The 15,296-nt window shown below is 36.8% G+C and overlaps 1 protein-coding gene across 4 annotated transcripts in view; it reads right to left on the bottom strand.

Annotated features, from left to right (window-relative positions):
• The window catches only part of GPR1 (G protein-coupled receptor 1), a 41,579-nt gene that overhangs the window by 9,572 nt on the left and 16,711 nt on the right, over positions 1 to 15,296 (bottom strand). For 3 of the 4 annotated variants that reach the window (XM_016135071.2, XM_016135072.2, XM_036237371.1), the window contains one exon: positions 2,974 to 3,042. The gene's annotated coding sequence lies outside the window, so the exon portion shown is untranslated. Of the gene's footprint in view, positions 1 to 2,973; positions 3,043 to 8,288; positions 11,386 to 15,296 lie in introns of those variants that run through there. The other variant, XM_016135073.2, reaches the window with a different exon arrangement.

Below are 15,296 nucleotides of genomic sequence, written 5' to 3'. Positions count from 1 at the left end.
AATAATATCTGCAATCTCAAAGTAAAAATGTGGTCTACAAAGAAAGCTTACTACTTGTGCATTTGTGCCCATATAAATTTAAGGGCTTAAATATAAGGAAGTGTATTTTTTAATGTTTAAAAACTGATATTCTGCTGTATCATCAATCATGTGTATACTAATCTGTTTATTCCCGGTGAGATAAGAGAGAAAGGGCAAAAGAAATACAGAAAGAAAATAGAAAATTTGTCCTCAGTTTAACTATATGGCATATATGTAATTTTTTAATTTTTAATTTTTTTGTTCTGTTTTTAAAATTTTTTCTTTTTTAATTTTTGGGGTTTTTAAAGTTTTGTTTTGTTTTGTTTTGTTTTGTTTTAAAAAGTGATGGGAAGATGTGAAATCCCTCCAGGAGTAAAACTGGAGGGATTTCTGGGCACTAGAAAGGAGACTTGTTAGGCAGTGACCAGAAACAAAGATGGATAGAAGGTGAAATTGGTCTTTAAAGGAAACATTGTCCATTTTAAACAGGCAGTATCGGACTGTGTTGGCTGGCAGGCACCTTCCATTGAGACATCGTATAGTGTTCTCGGGTTGGAAGTGCTGAGAGGTGCACAGTGCCAGTGTCAGAATGGGGATTTTAGGCTTGACTGGAAAGAGGAAATAGCTACTGTATTTGTCTTAAACCATATGTGCTGCTGAAAGGCAAGTAAGTAATTCTGACTGACATAAAGACTAATAAAGGTCTACAAGATCATAACATCTTCTGAGCAGCCACTTAAGTAGGTGCCAGGCTGCACTGTGGACATAAATATATGCAGATCCACCCAAGTCTGTTAGAAACATGTGAAAAAAACGTTTGGCCTTGAGCGAAGTCAGAGGACCATCCCTAAATTCTGTGGTTTGGCTTCTAAAGAACGCGAAGAGCCATACTTACTGCAGGGATTCAGCTGCTGTGAGGACCCGAGTTACCACTTTCCTGGATTACATTTACCCAGATGCTAGAGCAGCAAATATCTAGCTCTGGAGCACAGAACTAGCTACTGAATTAATCAAATCAGTTTCTGATCTATTCAGATTTAATAGATGAGAAAGATGAAACTCTTTTCTGAATAAATAGGTTTCACTGCAAGAGTTTCTGGCAGAGAGCATAGTGATAAATAGTCTAAAAAATCCAGATGATTTTGGGAAAGGACATCTGGTAGAAATATGTATCATTAAACTGTTCAATGTGGCTTTAAACAAGGCTTGCTTTAGAGGGAAACATTTTGTTTATCTACCTTGAAAAAATACAAAGATTTCTTCTGGCAGAACATCTAGTGAATGCAAAGAGGTTTAATTTAGTTCCAAAACATTGAGTAGGCTGAGTTTTCATGGACTATTGCAAAGATGTATACCTCATAGAATCTTAAGAAAATTTAGACTCTAATCTACCTTGAATAGAGAGAAGTATGTGAAGTGAAGTTGCTGATCTTTGTCTCTGTGGATTGCTTGTGTACACTTCTCCGTAGACCCTGTAAAAAACTCAAGAGCTGAATATATTTCCTGTGAAAACCATTGGGCCCTCGAGGGAACATGTATTTTGCTTCTGATTAATGACAGAAATGAGTTGAATGAATTAATAGGCACGAAAGAGAAACTCTCCCATGAAAACCACTGATCCATGACCCAGCAAATGTATGTGGTCAGCAAACTATATTTTGCAAGGGCTGTCTTCTTAGGGAAGAGAGATTTTTTGAAAAGCCTGGGTGTATGCGTGTGTGTGTGGGGGGGGGGGAGCATGTATTTGGGAGTATTGTTGAGTATTTCCCACTATTAAATATAAACTTTACAGCACACCCCAGATTGTATTCAAGATTTTTGGCACCAGTAGAATATTTTGCTGCCCTTTGGATGAACGTGCTCTGCTTGGAAGGTGCTCAGGCATAGCAGTGTTTTATAAAGATACCCCATTTATTCATCCAAGGGAAGCAAAGGAAGTTTAAATGGAAACTGAAAGTTGGTATAATATTGATGGCTGCTGCTGATTGGGAGGTGATAAAATAGTGATTGTAAATTGTACCCTCCTACCCCAAGTCTGGGCATAGCTTGTCCTTTAATAGAGAAGTATCTTGCTTATCTGTAGCTCCCATGTTGTTTATTGCTTAATATCAGATATTAAGACAAATGACGATCTTCCTTGGCATGTTAGGAAAAATGGAAATTTTTTGGTTTGGCTGGAAAAGAGACAACATAAAAGAGGTGTGATCTGGTAATGAAGGCTTTTTAATGTCATGCTTTTGGATTTTAATCCATTGCCAGTTGGGAGCAAATAAAAAGGTTTGTAGGAGAGAGTGACATCACCGAACCTTTGTTTTTGCAAATATCATCTGGTAGTTTGGGAGAACATTGCCACAACTGAAGTCAAAGTTGGAAAGGCCTTAGGCAGTGAGGGTGAGAATGGAGATGAGGAAGAGATATCTGAGAGACATTCATTGAAGAAATTAATAAAAATTTTCAGGAAGTTTAACTGAACAGTTTAAGCTTAACAGTAACTTTTTTTTTTTTTTAGAGTTGGCATGGAAAATAGCATCAGATAGAAAAGCTAAATTTAGGCACATAATTGTTTTATTCACTTTTAAAGGCAGCAGGGCTGAGAGAGAGGTTTTCTTTTGGAAGAAGAAGAGGAGGAGGAGGAGGAGGAGGAGGAGGAGGAGGAGGAGGAGGAGGAGGAGGAGGAGGAGGAGGAGGAGAGAGAAGAGAGAAGAAGAAGAAGAAGAAGAAGAAGAAGAAGAAGAAGAAGAAGAAGAAGAAGAAGAAGAAGAAGAAGAAGAAGAAGAAGAAGAAGACAATTGAATCAAGTGGAAATAAAATGATACCTATTTTTACTCTGCTGACATCAAGATATTTTCATAAAAGGCACTTGCAGGCTGATTGGCTTGTCTAACCCTTGGTTTTACTTGGATGTTTTAAGACAACAGCACAGATTTGAAAGCTCAATGCCTGTTTACTTACCAGTTGTTCTAACGTTCCACCCAGGAGTTAGTGTCCCAGCTTCCAGGATCTGTATGGCTCTGTTAATTTCTGGGAGAAAACAGAGTGAATGATTAACATTGGGTCAGGGAGAAACTTTTAGGCTTTTTTTCCTTTGCAAAACTTTAAGATCATTAACACAGGTAGAATGTAAATAATAGGCAATAAAATGGTCTATGGGCTATGGAATCGGAACTCTTCCCTTTAAATCCCACCCCCCTCTCTTTCTGGCTGCTGAATCTTAGACAAACCAACTGCTACCTCACACAACCTCGGTTTCCTCCTCACTTGTAAAATGGGAAGAGTAATGGTATTAAGTCATGGGGTTGCTGTAATGATCACACAAAGAAATCCTCAAAGAGCGGCCAGCTCAACACCTGGCATAGAAAGCATGCTCAATAACTGCAGAGGTCGTTATAGCCAGTTTAAAACTAAAAGCAAAGCAGCACACGACAGAGGGGAAGATAGAAAGAGAGTAGGATGTCTTTGTCTTACTTCCCAAGAAGGGTAAGAAGTTTTAAGCAGAGATTTTAAAACTCGGTTTGTTTTGTGGGTTTCATATTTTTAAAAATATTGAATCTGTATGGAGTTCATACATTGTTAGATGCCCGCCTTTTGAAGGCAGGAGTTGGGGGACTCATACTTCTAGCCCCCAAATGCCATTATTATCTCCCATATTTGGCCAAGAGTGGCAAGAAAATAGAATACTGTATAACATTATAGTTCTCTTACTTTTCTCTTTTCAAAGAACTATTTATTCACCTTTGATTAAAGGATATGGCCTAGGTCTTTATCTCACTTCTCTCCAAATATTGCCTAGAGTCTGGGGAAGAATCGCCATCATTGATGATATAATGTTTCAAAGCTTTGATTAAAGCATAAAAAAATCTCCAAATCAGAATTTCCTCGAAAAGGCTTTCTATGTGTACAAGTAATTTTTTAGCAGGAAGAATGTGGGCCCTGATTTGAAAACCTTGATGGCACAAGACTTCTGTAACTTTATTTTTGTAGGGTCTATGACTAGATAGCTATTGAAGACCTGAATTGTCCCAATTTATGTTTTGGATATTTTCATTTGTACAAACAGTTAAAACTAAAGCTTTAATTCTTTTTAATATAGTCTAGGCAGTGTTATGTCTTCTGAAGAACTGATTCTGGAAGCAGCAGTCACAACAAGGTACAGATTATAAAACATCTAATAAATAGATATTACTGATGGTTTAAGATTTTTTTTTTTGAAAGTTGGCTAAGATTGTCTTTGTGTGAGTCTAGAATCTTTAATCATGACCTGAAATCTCTGCAAACAGAGAGATTCTTCAGAAAAGTCAGAGGCACACAGTGGGAGTATGTGCTGCTACCACAATGTACCTCTGTTTTCTATTTCATCATTACTTGGTACTAAAGATATGTTTGTTCTCAATCACATACTATCAATGACATTCACAGAAGTTTAGGGGCAATACCCAGTTTAGGGTAGAAACTGGATTGGCAGCCATTATTTTCTTACTTTAATTTATATTGGGTTATTTCCTTTCGAGAAAGAGAACACTTTTTTTCCTAAAGGGGAAGAATATTCAAGGAACTTCACAAAACAATATGGTTCATCATTCAGAGAGGTAGTAAGTGAATTCAATGATGAGGGTGGAAAGGAAACTTGTTTTGGTAACAACAGTAATGTTTTTTCAACACAGCAGCCAGCAAAGAAATAGAGGGAGGAGGGAAGGACAATATTTATAGAACTTCCGCTCATTCATACAAGATTATGCCTGAAAATATTTTTTGCTTTTTATTCTCCCTAGGAGGAGCTAGGAGGGAGGGAGTAAGGATAAAACGTAGTAGTGGAAAATAAAATAAAGCACAAGTTGAAAGACTTGCCCATTGAACATAACTAAACAATTGGGGACCAGAATTATAGCCGTTCAAATTGAAGAATGTTGAAAACCAAACAAACCAAAGAGATATATTGTTTTAGGTGGGCACTAAGGGGGTTTGGGCAGAGCCTGAATGGCTGTTGGTTGGGGTTATTCTATAAGGCATTGATGCGTGTACAAAGGGGGCCTTTAAGGACAAGAATCTATGACAATGTATAGATATGACTTTTGAGCCTTTATTTTCTACTGATTAGGAAACAGAAAACGAGGAAAATTAACCAACTGTAGAAACCATTCAGTTGGCAAGTTGGCATGGTTAGAATTCTTAACCAAGTTTTAAATGCCCATATTCTTAAACTTTAAGCACCCGAAGCATGAGAATCTTCTCTCAAAAGTGTTTAAAGCAAGAATGACACTGAATTTAGAGAATAATTCTACTTTTTTTTCTAGACCTGGATCTATGGCTGAATGAAAAAACAAAACAAATAGACAAAAAAAATCAGTCACTCTTCTCTGCAAATGAGGATGACTAGATAGGAGGCAACTCAGAATCATAAGAAAAAGGGAGCTACTTTGGTTCTTTCTTAGACTCTTCCTCACCACTCCCTACCTCCTACCCTTAGCTCCAGGCCAAGTGGAGGCAGCTTGTAAGAACAGTTTCTACTTTGTGTTCCTGTCGTAGCTACATATTAGTACTGTGTCGGAGGCTCACTTTTATCCAGAATCTATTCCATCCCTGGAACTGACTCTGCTGTTCAAATCATTAACAAATATGGAAAAGTGGAAAAGCCAAATTGTCAGACCAGGAACTTATACCAACTCCCATCTAGCCCATGGCAGCTGGATTCTAAGGACATTCAGGCAAATGCATATTCCTTACTTCTCCATAGAAGCTTAAGTCTCAAGACCCCTTTTGGTCCCTCTTGGTCAAACGGACTCCGTGCGAACCTGGAAGCCTGCATTTGCCCAAGATCCATTCCTTTCCTCCTGGAAACCACTGTGATTTCTTCTTGTCCTTCTAAGGGCAAGAGTACTTTCAAATGGTGTGTATCCAGATCCTGGTTTAACACTTCAGACACAGGACTTGGATGAGAGAGTAGAAAATCAAAAGGAAGAAAACTTTTAACCCAATTTCTAGCTCTGATTAAAGCCCTCCTATCAAACACCACTGTGAGGCTCTCAGGAATCCATGTTGTCTTCTACCTAGCAGAGCCCTCGAAGGGGACTGGGTTCATTATACAAGTGGTGTCCCTTAGAGGTTAGCACGACCTATTTCACGCACCTCAAGTTTTCCGCCATGCTCTTCATCCTCAGTTTCTTAACGAAACAAATGAGAGCTTTTTTTAAAACTCAGTATACAACTGTGGGTGGTTCGTGATCCATCTCCGAACATCTGAACACATCACTCTATACATTCAGGGATTCCTTTATAGTCATCACAGTCATGGGACTATTTTTTTGTTGGTTTTCCCATCGGTCCACCCAAACGCTTAGACTGAATGATGCAAAGCCAAGATTAGGGTGAGGCAAGTGAGGTTGAGTTGTGCATGTTCAGGGTCAGATGCTGACTTCACTTAAAATTTTGATATATTGTTCAGCATGGCTTTTTTTTTTTTTTTTTTTTTTGCATTTATTTTGATTACTAAGCTTTTTGGCACCTGTTAAGATTTTGCCTTACTTGCTCACCCTAGTTCCTGCCCTGCCGTGACAGTTGACTGATTTATTAGGTCATAGGAGGTAGCCTGGTATGTTGAAAGAACATCGGAACAAGTTTTAATTCTGCATGTCACTAGCTGCATGGCTTTGGATGAGTCACCTTCCCACTTGAGACCCCAGGTGCCTTATCTGGAAAACACAGGTAACATTTAGTAATAAACATTTATGAGAAGCTCAAAGATGGCAGGACAACGTATTCTAGCCCTTTTATTACTCTCCATGCCTCCAAGCAGCACCAAAATCCAGTGCTTTGCACAGAGTGGTCATTCAAAAAATGTCTTCTAGTAAGGTTTTTTTTTTTTCCCCACAATGAAACAAATACATGGACCAAGGTCCAAAATAAAAAGCCTACGCAAATTAAAAACATTCTGCAAATGAAAACAAAACCTACCCAAACAAGAATACTGTCCCTCCCTCATTCCTCCCAGAGAAAAGAATGAATTTGAAATCATTGTTCTTCCTGATTCAGTTAAGTATGACAGTCTTACTGCCTTTTTCCCCCCAGGAAATAGTCTATTCAAATATTTCAGGTTATGAGCCAACTAGACTTATGTAATCATTCAGCCCTCAGGGATTTCTTTCCATCTAAAGATACTAGTACCACCCTAATGAGTCACATTTCATAAAATGTAACATCTGTGAGAAAAGGCTATAAACATGTAGCAGTGCCTAAAACAGCTGTACAGCTGCAAAGGAAACAGAATCTCCACTTCTTAACTAGTTCTTCATACTTAAGTCTGCATAACAAGACAGTAGGGGGAGAGAGCATTTGTGCATATAGCTCAAAAAACTTTATTTTTCCCACTTCTTTCTCTGACTAACAAAGAAAGGGAGGGAGGAAGGAAGGAAGGAAGGAAGGAAGGGAACCAAAACAGATGGCTCTATTTTAAGAGCTCTTTTCTTTATTCTCAGTTCATTTCATATCCCATCTTTCCCATGTACTTACTTTCTGACCAGTGGTAGAAGTTTGAGGGAAGAACAACTTCTGAGACCTCTAACTATATTATTTTGCAAATTGGCTCTGAACACAGTAAGTATACAATAAAAAAATTATTTAAAATATATCTTTTCATATTTGATAATACTCACCTTGTCTCAGAAACTTGAGGAAAATAAGTGACCTTGTAAAGGTCATTAGGAATAATGGTTCATGAGAAAGAATGGCAAGCATGTATTTTCACCATCCCTGTCATCTCAGTATTTTGGATAACTCAAAGCCAAGTGCTTCGCCAGGTACTAAAGCCCAAGAAAGTAGTCAGAAAATATCTTGGCACCTATGTAAGTAATATAATATACCTTCAATGAAAAATAATTCAAGTAATTTACTTCCTGGTAAGGAACTTTGAAGGAACTTAGTAACAAACCACTTGATATAATAACATATCTTTTTTAAAAGTTCTACTTTTAAAGTAGGTTCCTATATCTTTTCTGCTCATCACAGATTTTCTCTAACAAGGCAAAGTTAGACAAACCATTTCAACCTAATATCTGATTCCCTGAAACGATGTTTAATAACTCATGCGACTAGCTTTTAAAAGCAAAAATGCTTCATAAGTCTAAGCTCATCCTTAAAACAAGCTAAGAATAGTCATATAAATAGTGACCATACATATCCTGTGATGAAAACACTTTAGCTTGAAGGTCCTGAAAAGAAAAATTCACAATAATCATTCTATTACTTCTAAAAAAATCTAATTCTACCATACTGACCTGGAAAATGGGACCAAAAGGCAGGGTCCAGAGTGTTCTTTAGAAATTTAGAAAACCTGGCTCCTTTAACTTCAGAATTCACTTGGTAAGCAACACTTGCATTGAACTTTATGCCAGTTGTAGTACAAAACAAATCATCTTCTCCAACAGGTTTTCCTAGCTGCTAATATGCATAAGTAGCAGTTATAGGCTCTGAATGATTTCGCTAAAATGGATTTGGTAAGCCTACAATTAAAGAGATACACAGTCTGGAATAATGACATATTCTGTGCCTTTGTGTCATCCATGAGAAGGCAGTTATATGATGCACCCGGGAGGAGACCCAATCAGCCACCTTTGGCTGCATTTCCATGGGATGTGCACCAAACACCAAAGGGACTGAGATGAGTGTTCTTTGGTGACCTGCTCTGACATTTAGACCTGCTAAATTTCTGCCCAAATACAAGCTTTCTTCTTGACCATGAGCTCAATGTGAGTCAAGAAAGGGATGTGACAGCTTCAGAAAAATAAAAAGGTGAATTTGCCCTTCGGCTTTTTAATAAAATTGGGGAAGTATTTGTCCACCTCTACTTGACCTGGTCAGACTGCACCTGGGGGTATTGTATTCTTTTCTGGGAATTATAATTTAAGAAGAACAATGATAAACTGGAGCACGTCCAGAAGAAAGGGAACAGGATGGGGAGAAAGATGGAAAGTACATCATGTGAGGAGCATTGAATGAGTTGATGGAAACTATTTATCCTGGAAAAGAAAGGGCAGGGTAACTTTTTTCAAATGCTTCAAAGGCATAGAAAGGTGGAATCTGTTTTATCGGTTGGAGAGTAAAACTAACAATATGAAAGAAAGAGACATGTTAGCTCAACAGCAAGGCAAAACTTTCTAAAGCTTACAGTTTTTTTAAAGTGGCATTTACTCATTTAATAAGTATTTGTTGAGCATCTACTATGTGGTCCAGGCCCTGGAGAAACAGTGGTGAATAGCAGTGAAAAGAACCCATGGAGCTTTCATTCTAGTACACAGCCGTGTCAGATGATGGCACATTTCTCATACCTGGAGATGTTTAATGAGGCAACCATAAATTGAGGGGTTTGTAGCAGGAAATCAAGGAATTAACCGTGACTGGAGTTGATCATGTCTAAAGTTCTGCCAACCTTAAAACTCTATGTTGTGCTTACTCTGTTACACTTGATGCAGTTTGATGGTTCTCCTGGTCATTAGCCAGGATGTACAGTTCTGATTCTGCTGCTTAGCCAGTCTTCTATCAATCAAATAACACACGCAGTGCTGCCTCTAAGTTTTTTTTTTAGAGAGATTCTGTGGTATGGAAGGTAAAGAGAGAGGACACTAAAATTTCTTCCATATATAATCTATAGCGGAGGAAAATAATTTTTCTTATGTCCCGTTTTATCCCCAAAGGTCTGGTTGCCATTTCTATTCCTTTTAATCTTTTTCAACTGCCATTCTTAGTTGGTGAATGGGAGTTCTCTCTTTATAAGTCAACTTCTACTATTTAATCTTTTAAATAGTAGAAATCTCTTAAAGCTAGTTTATATTTGGGTATTTTGACATAATAATAGAGAATTATACGATAATGTCCATGATATTCCTGATCAGGGCAGAGGATGACTGATTTGGGTAACATTCAATCTAGTAATTTTCAGAGGTGTCAATTGTCCTCTGGAGTGCAGAGGGGACACCTATTGTTCTATCTTGATAGCATCCGCAAGCTTGGTCACATCTTTGGTTTGGGAAGAAGGATCATCTTTGTTCTTTGCCTAAATATGGAGCAACTAACTCCATAAGAGAATAAAACTGGAAGATGAGAGCTCATCCTAGAATGAAATTAGGACCAGAATTATAAGACCTTTAGTAAAATTATGAAATGCTCATAAATTGATCATGTTTCTATTGATCATGTTTCTATTATCGAATTCGCTCTAGTGGTTAATAATAAAAGCCTTAAGATAAAAATAAAATTTGTAGAGCAAAGAATATGAGAGTTGGAGAGATTTGTGACCAGAGAAGTGGGGAGTAGAATCAGCTTCAGAGGCACAGGGTGGTGTCTGACTTTCTAGGGCCCCTCTGAGATAAGAAGAGAAAATGGGAGCTGGTTGAAGCCTGGTTCTAAGGCCGAACAGTAGAAAAAGGCAGGTGGGACTCCCCAACGATTTAGTCACTGCAATCTGCATAACTTTTTGCTCCTTACTGTATTCAGATATGAAATGACACTACAGATAGATCTTTCCTAAAGACGGCAATGAGAAAGTAACAGCCCAAAAGCTGGGTGGAGTTACGTTCTTGGCAATAGTGTTATGTAGATATTCTTTAAAAATTTCTCACTGGAAAAAAAACTCTAAAAATACTGAACCCAATGTAAAAATCATTGTTTTAAATGTATGGCTGAGCTGGCAAGAAAGGAAGGAGAATCCTAAGTTAGCAGCCTGAACCGAGATGGAATGGAAGGAAGAATCCAGGGAGATATCAAAGCAGTTGGCTGTCCTATGGCCCATGTGGCCTCTCTTTTGTTGTCACGACTGTCAAAGCTCAGAAGGTAAAACGTAGGACCTGGAAATTTTCTTAAATGCCTGGAATCAAATCCCAGTTTTTAATGAAGGGTCCGTGAGCATGTTGGGGGCACACTTTTAACTCAACGTTAGCCATCACTTTCTACTTGCACGAAGCCTCACATCATCAGGTCATCCGGAGATGTGAACTTACGGCCTTCTCAAGTCTTGGCACTGTACAGAGCCCTGGGCATGAGCGCAGCCCTGCATGTGCATGTGCCTTGCTCAAGTCCTAGGTATACATTGGAGCTTTTCAAAACCTCTCTGTATGTCTCATTCTCCAGTTTTTCTTTTTACGCTTTTAATTAGTCTAATGCCGTCCTCCAACTGGTATCCATCACTTCAGGCAGATGCAAACTTAAACAACTGACTGTAATTATTTGTGACACATGCTTATGGGCAAAAAGCTTTTCACACTGGGTGAGCTCTGAGGTCAAACATAGAGTCTTGCAAATGAGGTTTTCCAAGGAGCCACCAGACAAATCATATAATAATTCTCAGGGAATGAAATTGAAGGAGTTCCTGCCCCTTGCCATTCCTTCCAGTGGCTGCTAGGCTGCTGGTCTTCACCTAGAATGCATGTTATTAGTTCTTTGTTTTTGTTTTAAAACACACCTGGTATTTCTAGATAATCTCCCATCCAAGTACTAACCAGGTCCGACACTGCTTAGCTTCCGAGATCAGATGAGATCAGGCATGTTCAGGGTGGCATGGCCATAGACCACGCTATTAGTTTTTAAGGATATCACAAAGCAGGAGAGTCCAGAATGGAATAGGACAAGTTAAAAATGCCACAAAAGTATGCTTACTGAGATTGAACTCTTTCTTTCTTTTCATTTTTCTTAAATAAACACTCTCTGGATTGTTGCTAGCCTTTCAGTAATTCCTCCTAGTGAAGGAAAGAATTTTCTGAGGTCCTTACTTTGCTATTTTCACTTAATCCACCTCAGTAGGGAGTCTGAATAGGCATACTTTGTGCATCTGGGAACCACGTGGCTTACGAAATCTAAGAAGAGATATATAACCCATTTCATAGTTAAACTTCTATTGGAAAAAAATGTACATTCTTCCACCACCTCCTTCTCCTTCCTGAACTTGCTTTAGAGACTATTGAAGCGAATAAATGACTAAATGAATGAATGGATCAATAAATCAATTAAATTTGTGGCTCATCAAAGGCTTCAGGACATAGACTTAAACATAAAGGATATTCAAAGACTGATGCTGAATCAAAATAGATCGGCTCAAAATAGGCAAAATTTTCCTGTATATCTTATTTTTACTCATAACCTCAAATCTTTAGCTTTATATTTATCCCATATAAAGTTGTATAATTTTTTATAATGAAGATTTCTCATTTCATTTTTGTGGGATATATATTAGTTTGGGTAGAAAATGGATACTATAATACAGTTTTAATGGTAAATTCTTTCCATAAAAGAAGAAAATGAAGTAGAAAGGAGGACCAAAAAAAAAAAAAATCAAGGCGAAAGATAGACTTGCCAGTTGTCAAAGTGGTGGCCACTATCAAATTTTGAAAGTATTTTGTTAATAGTAATCAGTTATGTACTCTTATTTGGAATGAACATGATGAGTACCTTTCCACTCAACTCCATCTGTGCAATCACAGACAACTGCTAAAAATCAACAGCAGAAGGAACACTAAGATGAGGCCATCCCAGCATTAAGAGATATTCTTATCAGTGAAGTAAACCAAGGGTTCTTTCTTGCAGTCAAAGGAGTTTACACCAAAAATTGAATTATATATAAACTAACATCAAACGTTTATTAAGTTTTGACATAATTTTGACCATACTTATCTTTCTTATTAATCTTAGTAATTATCTCTTATTATTGAAATATTTTAAAAAGTAAGTTAAACTACTCTTAGATTAAATCCATTAGTATTATAAATGCTCTCAGATATTAGTTATTAATGGACACAATAAGTAAATACTGCATACCGTACACCAAACATTTTTGAAAATAAGAAAAAAAAGTATTTTGACTAATACTTAGCAGAGATATAATTATTTTCTATTAGAAAATTTGTAACTAGCTTAATTGAAGGACATCAGTTAGAGAAGCCTATTTGGAAATAATCCAGAATGATTCCTGTGTCTCATGTCTTTCTTTCGTAATTTGTTATAATGAATGAGTCATAATATTTTAAGAGGATTAAAACAGCTTGTAATGAGAGTGCTGCATTTAAAGAACTACAGAAGGTTTAGTAACAATATAATATGATTATAATAAAATATAATATGATGGGTTAAGATAACACGATTCTTTCATTTCCTGTTCTTATAGCAAATTACAAAAAAAAAAAAAAAACCACTAAGCTGCTTTTAATTTTGTTTCATTCCATTAGAGAAGATGTGAAGGTTAAGTAGAACCTGGTAATGTACACACATACATACACACACACACACACAAATATTGAGTTAACTCAATTTTATAAATGTGTAATAAAATTGCCATAACAAATCATTTTATGTGCTTATTTCTCTAATGACTCTATTTAATTAATAATTAATATAACAACAGTTCTTCAATTACTACTCTGAAAAACATAGCATACATCTTTCGAAACTGTTTTATCTTCATTAAATACTTAAAATCATCTAAGAAAAAAATAATGATATTTTTCTCGCTTCTTGTAACATTAAGTCTTATGACTAACTTTCACATTTGAAAAACACTCTAAAAAGTAGGAAGGTTCTTCAAGACATCAGGCCTCGGCTCTTCAGAAAGTCTTTGTTGTAGAAAAATAAATGGGGGGATTTTTCCAGACTAAAAGAAATGATACAAAAACTGAATGTAATATGTGACCCTTGATTAAATACTGATTTTAAAAAGCTATAAAATATATCTTGAGACTACCTGGGGAAATGTGATATGAATTGGACATCAAGAAATTATTTTTTATTTTCTTAGGTATGTTAATGACATTGTTTTGTAAGAGAATGTTCTTTTCGGGGGATGTATGCTGAAGGTTTTAGGGCTAAAGTCTATAACTTACTTTCCCAGGATGCAGAAAAACATATGTATCATAGTTGCCAGGCTGGGAATGTATAACCTGATTTAATCATGTAATGTGGTAAACAGAAATGCATTTCCTCCTTCGTGGAAAAATTCGTTGCCCTAGCTCCTTGGACAGAGATCAAGAGACAGCCTCCAGCTCGTAGCCCTTAAGGGACTGCTGTTACTCTAGGTAGAACTCCTTGCCCAAGGTCATGCTCTTCGATGATTATTGAAATAAAAGTAAAAAGATGTGGCCATTTTGGCCCAATGGGAGACAATTCTGATAGGTCTACTAGAGCTTCCGAGATCCACCTAGAGTTGGCTATTGCTGTCAGTACTACCTTGCAGCTCTATTTCTGCCTCAGCCCAGTTGTCTCCTACCCATCCACTTTCCACACACAGGTAAGGATTCTAAGGGCAAAATCCAATAAACCTCTGATAATTGAACTCTGCCCCAGAGTCTTCTAGAATAACTCAATCTATGACACAGATGAACATCAGATAACCTCTAAATGAGGAACTTTTTTTTTTCCTTAAAAAATGCCAATGTCATCAAAGGCAAAGTAAGGTTATGGAAATGTTCCAGATTAAAAAAAACTAAAGAGACATGACAACTAAATGTAACATATGATGTTGTACTGCATCCTGTACTGGAGACAAATTAAATGCCCAAAAGAGCATTATTAGATCAGTTGACAAAATTGAAATATGGATTGTAGATTAGATACAAATATTAAATCAATTGTAAATTTCCTGTAATTGACAAGTATACAGTGGTTATGTAAGAAAACGTCCTTATTCTTAGAAAATAGACACTGAAATACATAGGGGTAAAGGGACACAATGTATGCGACTTCTCAAATGGTTCAGAAAAACTACATACATATACATAGAGAATATAAAAGCAAATGGGACAAAATTTTATCACTTGATGAATCTAGGCAAAGGGGATATGAGCATTTTTGTGTATTTTTCTTGCAACTTTTCCATAAGCTTGAAATTATCTTTAAATAAGAAATATGTATATGTGTGTGTATAGGTGTGTGTGTGTGTGTATACATGCTATATATAAATAACTACAGATCAACCAGATATAGCAAAATGTTAACAACTGATCTATGTATAAGGTTGTTCTCTGTACTATTCTTTCAACTCTGAATGTTTGAAATTTTTCATAATAAAAAGGGGGAAAATAATAAGGACCAGAACGTTTGGCATTACTTAACTCTTCAAGGTTTGCAAAACTTTACCTTTTGGAGCACTATGCCTTTATTTTCAGGTTTCTGTCCCAAGTTTAACGGTTATTCTATCTGTGATTAACTGAGACAACATAGATTAGCATACCAATTAGATTCTTAAAGTTTTCCCCTCTATAAAGTAAAACTCTTTAACTCATTAATTATTTACCTCCTCACTCTAA

Source organism: Rousettus aegyptiacus, unplaced genomic scaffold, assembly GCF_014176215.1.
Source record: "Rousettus aegyptiacus isolate mRouAeg1 unplaced genomic scaffold, mRouAeg1.p scaffold_m13_p_2, whole genome shotgun sequence".
Taxonomy (NCBI): Eukaryota; Metazoa; Chordata; class Mammalia; order Chiroptera; family Pteropodidae; genus Rousettus; species Rousettus aegyptiacus.
The sequence above is the reverse complement of the archived record's forward strand: the minus strand, read 5'-3'. Positions and strand labels throughout refer to the sequence as shown.